Source organism: Cetorhinus maximus, chromosome 2 (genome assembly GCF_964194155.1).
Source record: "Cetorhinus maximus chromosome 2, sCetMax3.hap1.1, whole genome shotgun sequence".
NCBI classification, from domain to species: domain Eukaryota; kingdom Metazoa; phylum Chordata; class Chondrichthyes; order Lamniformes; family Cetorhinidae; genus Cetorhinus; species Cetorhinus maximus.
This window is the reverse complement of record NC_135880.1, coordinates 19,597,889-19,603,888: the sequence shown is the minus strand read 5'-3', so window position 1 is coordinate 19,603,888 and position 6,000 is coordinate 19,597,889.

Below are 6,000 nucleotides of genomic sequence, written 5' to 3'. Positions count from 1 at the left end.
TTGGATGGAAGGCAGAGAGATGAAATGGCCAAAAGGATGTTTGTTCAAGGCAAAAGGACATGGCAATGATACAAGAAACAAAAGAAATGTCTAAAGGAGGTATAAATGAGAATTGAAGGATCATTACCAACAGTTGCTGTCCCAAAAAAATGGGATAAGAGGTCATGACCTGCAATTGTTGAGCTCAATATTAAGTTTGGAAGGTTGTAAGTATAGGAGGTCAAGGACAGGGAGGTCAGTGTGTGAGTGAAGCCTCCCACTTCCACTCTGAATACTCTATCTTCATCCTCCTATTGTTCTAATGAAGTTTAACAGAAGCTTGAGGAACTGTACATTATCTTTCAATTCGATACTTTATAATCAAGTCCCCATCCATCCTTTCAGATGGACAATTCCATAGGAAAAGCAGGAAAAGAGACAGTCGGGGATATGTATGCACAAATCATTAAAGTTGGCAAGGCAAATTGAGAAAGTGGTTAAAAAGGCATATGGGATTCTGGGCTTTATAAATAATGGTATAGATTACAAAAGCAAGGAAGTTAAGATGAACCTTTACAATAACGATACAACCTCAACTGAAGTATTGTGTTCAACTCTGAGCACTGCACTTTAAGAAAGGTGTGATGGCTTTAGAGAAGGTGCAGAAAAGATTTAAGAGGATAGCTCCAGGGATGAGAGACTTCAGTTAGTTTGTCTTCACTTAGGTTGGAGAGGCTGGGGCTGTTCCCCTTAGAGAAGGAAAGGTGGAGAAGAAAGTTGATAGAAGTGTTCAAGGTCATGAAGGGTCTGGACAGAGTAGATAGGGAGAAGCTATTGCCTTCGATGAAAGGTCCAAAAACCTGAGACACCGATTTAAGTTGAGTGGCAGAAGGTGACATGAGGAAAATCTTTCTTGTTAATACAGTGACTGGTTAGGATTTGGAATGCATAGTGCGATAATAAGATGGAGGCAGAGTCAGTCGTGGCTTTCAAAAGCAAACTGGACGAGCAGTGGAAGGGAAAATAATTGCAGGGCCATGGGCAAAGGGTGGGGAATGGGTCAAGCTGAGCTATGCTTGCAGAGAGTTGGCATGGACATTACAGGACAAATAGCCTCAATCTGGCCACTTATCTCAGTGCTACATGGGATCTTGCTGCGCACAAACCTAGTTGCCACTTAACACGCTTTGGGACCTCCTGAGATTGTGAAAGGAGTTGAGTTGCATTTTTTCCTTTATTCTAAACATCATGTTCATTTATTATATTTCTCTTGATTATGTGTGAGCTAGGCGTTGCTTTGGGCTTTCATAAGTTACTCATACTCCAGTAACAGTAGCTTCCAGGCGCCCAAACCTTCTGCTTCAGGAGGATTCAGCTAGGTCAACATGAGGCTGCAGCCCATTTTCCATACATTTCTGATGGTTCTTCACTTCTTTTGGCTTCCTGTTTGATGTTAGAATTGGAATGATGCAATTATCAGACAGCTGCAGAGTAAGGCAAAGCCACTTGTTCCTACTTTTTTTGATTCTTTGATGGGATGTGTGTGTCACTGGCACTTGTTGTCCATTCCTAATTGACCTTTAACAGGATTGCTTGCTTGGCCATTTCAAGGGGCAGTTAAGAGTCAACCACATTGCTGTGGGTCTGGAGACACGTGTAGACCCGACCAGGTAGGGATATCAACAGGATTAGGCAAAGTCAGCATGGATTTATGAAAGGGAAATCATGTTTGACAAACCTGCTGGAGTTTTTTGAGGATGTAACTAGCCGAATAGATAAGGGAGAGCCAGCGGATGTGGTGTATTTGGATTTTCAGAAAGCTTTTGATAAAGTCTCACATAAGAGGTTAGTGTGTAAAATTAAAGCACATGGGATTGGGGGTGATATATTGGCATGGATTGAGAATTGGTTCGCAGACAGGGAACAGAGTAGGAATAAACAGGTCTTTTTTGGAGTGTCAGGCAGTGACTCGTGGGGTACCATAGGGATCAGTGCTTGGGCCCCAGCTATTCACACTATGTATCAATGATTTGGATGAGGGAACCAAATGTAATATTTCCAAGTTTGCTGATGACACAAAACTAGGTGGGAATGTGAGTGATGAGGAGGGTGTTAAGAGGCTTCAAGGTGATTTAGACAAGTTGAGTGAGTGGGCAAATACATGGCAGATGCAGTATAATGTGGATAAGATGGATAAGTGTGAAGATATCCACTTCAGTAGGAAAAACAGAATGCCAGAGTGTTATTTAAATGGTTACAGGTTGGGAAATGTTAATGTACAAAGAGACCCGTGTGTCCTTGTACACCAATCACTGAAAGCAAGCATGCAGATGCAGCAAACAGTGAAGAAAGCAAATGGTAAGTTGGCCTTCATTGCAAGAAGACTTGAGTACAGGTGCAAGGATGCCTTACTGCAGCTGTATAAGGCCTTGGTGAGACCACACCTGGAGTACTGTGTGCAGTTTATTGTCTCCTTACCAAAGAAATGATATACTTGCCATAGAGGGAGTGCAGCAAAAAATCACTAGGCTGATTCCTGGGATGGCAGGATTATCATATGAGGAGAAATTGGGCTGACTAGGACTTTATTCACTGGAGTTTAGAAGAATGAGAGGAGATCTCATTGAAACATATAAAATTCTGGCAGGGATGGACAGACAGTTTGAAGGGATGATGTCCCCTCTGGCTGGGGGAGTTTAGAACAAGGGGTCACAATCTAAGGATATGGGGTCAGCTATTTCAGACTGAGATGTGGAGAAGCTTCTTCATTCAGGAGGGTGGTGAATCTATGGAATTCTCTACCAAAGAAGATTGTGGAGGCCAAATCACGAATATTTTTATGAAGGAAATAGATAGATATCTGGACTCCATCACTGACACACAGTGGCAGCAGTGTGTACCATCTACAAGATGCACTGCAGAAACTCACCAAGGCTCCTTAGACAGCACCTTCCAAACCCATGATTACTACCATCTAGATGGACAAGAGCAGCAAATAAATGGAAACACCAGCACCTGGAAGTTCCCCTCCAAGTCACTAGCCATCCTGACTTGAAAATATATTACCATTCCTTCACTGTCGCTGGGTCAAAATCCTGCAGCTCCCTCCCTAACAGCACTGTGGGTGTACCTGCACCACATGGAGTTCAAGAAGGCAGCTTACCACCACCTTCTCAAGGGTAATTAGGGATGGGCAATAAATGCTGGCCTAGCCAGAGAAGCCCACATCCTGTTAAAGAATTAAAAATCTCTAAAGGCCTCAAGGGATATGGGGAGAGTGCGGGGTTGAGATGGAGGATCATCCATGATCATATTGAATGGCGGAGCAGGCTCAAAGGGCCAAATGACCTACTCCTGCTTCTATTTTCTATGTTTCTCTGAAGAGCATTAGTGATCTGATGGGATTTTACAACAATTGATGAGTTTCATGGTCATTATCACTGAAAGTAGCTTTCAATTCCAGATTTATTAATTGAATTTTAAATTCTACCAGCCACCCTGGTGGGATTTGAACCCATGTCACCAGAGGATTAGCCTAGTCTCTGGATCAAACGCCACTGGATCATATGCAACTGGATCAGAACCCTTCATTTTATTGTTGCAACTGACCTTTCGTTCGAACAAGTCCTTCAAGTGTTAAAAGCAAAAAACTGCGGATGCTGGAAATCCCAAACAAAAACAGAAACAGAAATACCTGGAAAAACTCAGCAGGACTGGCAGCATCGGCGGAGGAGGGCACAGTTGACGTTTCGAGTCCTCATGCCCCTTCAACAGAACTAAGTAAAAATAGGAAAGGGGTGAAATATAAGCTGGTTTAAGGGGGGGTGGCGGGTGGGGGTCTATCTTCATCGTGGTTCCTCGCTTCACAAATGCGGCAAAACCTTGGACTCTCCTAACAGCGCTGCGGGATAACCTTCATCACAGGCGTTGCAAGTGGTTCAGGAACAAGGTCCACTACCACCTTCTCCAGGGAAGCTGGGGTGGCCATAAGTGTTAGCCTTGCTAACAATGGCCATATCCCGGTGGGTCACCTAGCTTCAGAATCGAGATTGAAGCTTAATCAGTGGCCAGGACAGACAGCGAGTTAAAAAAAAAGGAAGTGTTTCGACTGATTTTGGAGAGAAACGCGTCTTAAAAGCCATGCAAGTTTTTGTCACTCGAGTGAAAAGAGAAATTAAACCGATATTTTGGACCGCTTCCACACCACCTTAAGATACACTATCACTAAAGTGGGCCTCCTTCTGCATGACAGGACAATGTCACTCCAGCCGCCGTATCGTCAATGTGAAAGATTATGCGGGCTGATTAAAGAGAGGGAGCACACATTTCAAAGACCTGAAACCGAGATAAAAACAGAACAGAGGTAGTGTGGTAGTTTATGTTGAATCTGATCCTGCGAAGCTCGTTATTCGGGAGTAATGTGCAACAGGTCGCATCGTCTTCATTAGGTTGGAAACGGGTGTTTTATTCTGTTAACCCACCTGTAAGCCAATGTCAGGCTTTTTGGCATAACCGTCGCAGCTTTAATATGCTTACATTGTAGTTGCGAAAATAATAATAATAAATTAGCGCGACAGCACTCAATGCATCGCGTAATATGCGCTCAGACTAGCAGAAGTTCAAGGTTAAGCAGACAACTGACAGTGATCGATGACTTCATTATTTCCCCCACACTCACCGAGAAACTTATGCGAAGGCGTGCAGGAATCTATACTCGCCTTAGCGACTTGACAGGGGCAACAGTTAAGAGCCATATGGTGGGTTTGCTACCTTGGGCGCTGCTCGCGTAGATCATATTTTTTCTCCTAACCAGGAAGAAAGGGAAGATGGGCACACAGACAGAGACGAAAGCATTTAACACCACTGGGAATGATGTCTGTGGGCATTTGCTGAGGCGCCCCCTTTAAAGCAGGGGACCTATGGCGTAGCGGTTCAAATCCAGCACGTTGCAGCTAAACATTTCCATCAGTCAAATAAGAAAGAAAAAAGTAAATAACCAATTTATAATTCGAAGCCATCATTATGACTTATAAATCGGCAGGTTGTGTGGCTGGAACAATTAAGAGGTGAAACCCTTCAGGAGGTAATACTTGGTGTGCAATTAACCGAGAGAAAAGTAGTGGATTCTTTAAAAAGTGAAATGTCTTCACATGTCATTGATTTTACCGGAAACTAAACTAATCCGTGAAGCTCACTAGCTTAAACAGTCGAAGCCTAGTTGTTGCATAGCTGGAGGAGACCGAATTTGTGCACTGCCGGGAAAAGTTGAAACGCAACAAATCCCATTTGCCCTCAAATTCGAGTTATCCTTTAGCGCACCCCCCACCCCGTCAATACCAGTTAAACTGGGCTGCAAACATATAATTGGTCCCTTTCAACCGCTTAACATGAAGCAACCAATTCTCGTCATAATTCTGCTGTCGGACTAAACGTATATATTTTTAAACTAACGAAACAAAGGCCACATTTGTCATAAGTTTAATTGTAGGTAGCAACCAGCCTCCTAATGCATGGCAAGGAGAAAGGATGGCTTCACCGCAAGAAGGATGTATCAGAATTTGCTGTCTCCCCTATTTTGGTCGGTATTTTAATATTTGAACACACACACACATACATACACACACAGTTAGGGCATTCAACGCATTATAATCTGGCAATAAAAAGCAAATCTTCGCTCCTAAATTTTGCGCGTGATCCTCCGCCCTGTCAATCTGTCATTCTCATCCATGAACCTCCCCGGGGCCAGGCTCAGCCTGTCACAGCTCAGATCCCCGCCTGCTGCTTCGGTAGCATCGAGATCCGACTGGTCAGCTGCTCTGTCTACCAAAGCCTTTGTCCCTCCCACTTCGCAACGTGAAGTTTAGTTGCCCCCCCCCCCCCCAACCCACTCCCCGCCACCTCCCCCTTTCCACCCTCCCCACCCACCCCCACTCCCCTCCTCCTCCTCCCTGCTCCTGGCAGATCATTTGGTGGAAAATGTTGCTGGTGAAGCGAGCGGTCAGTAGGAGCGACCGCTCCAGT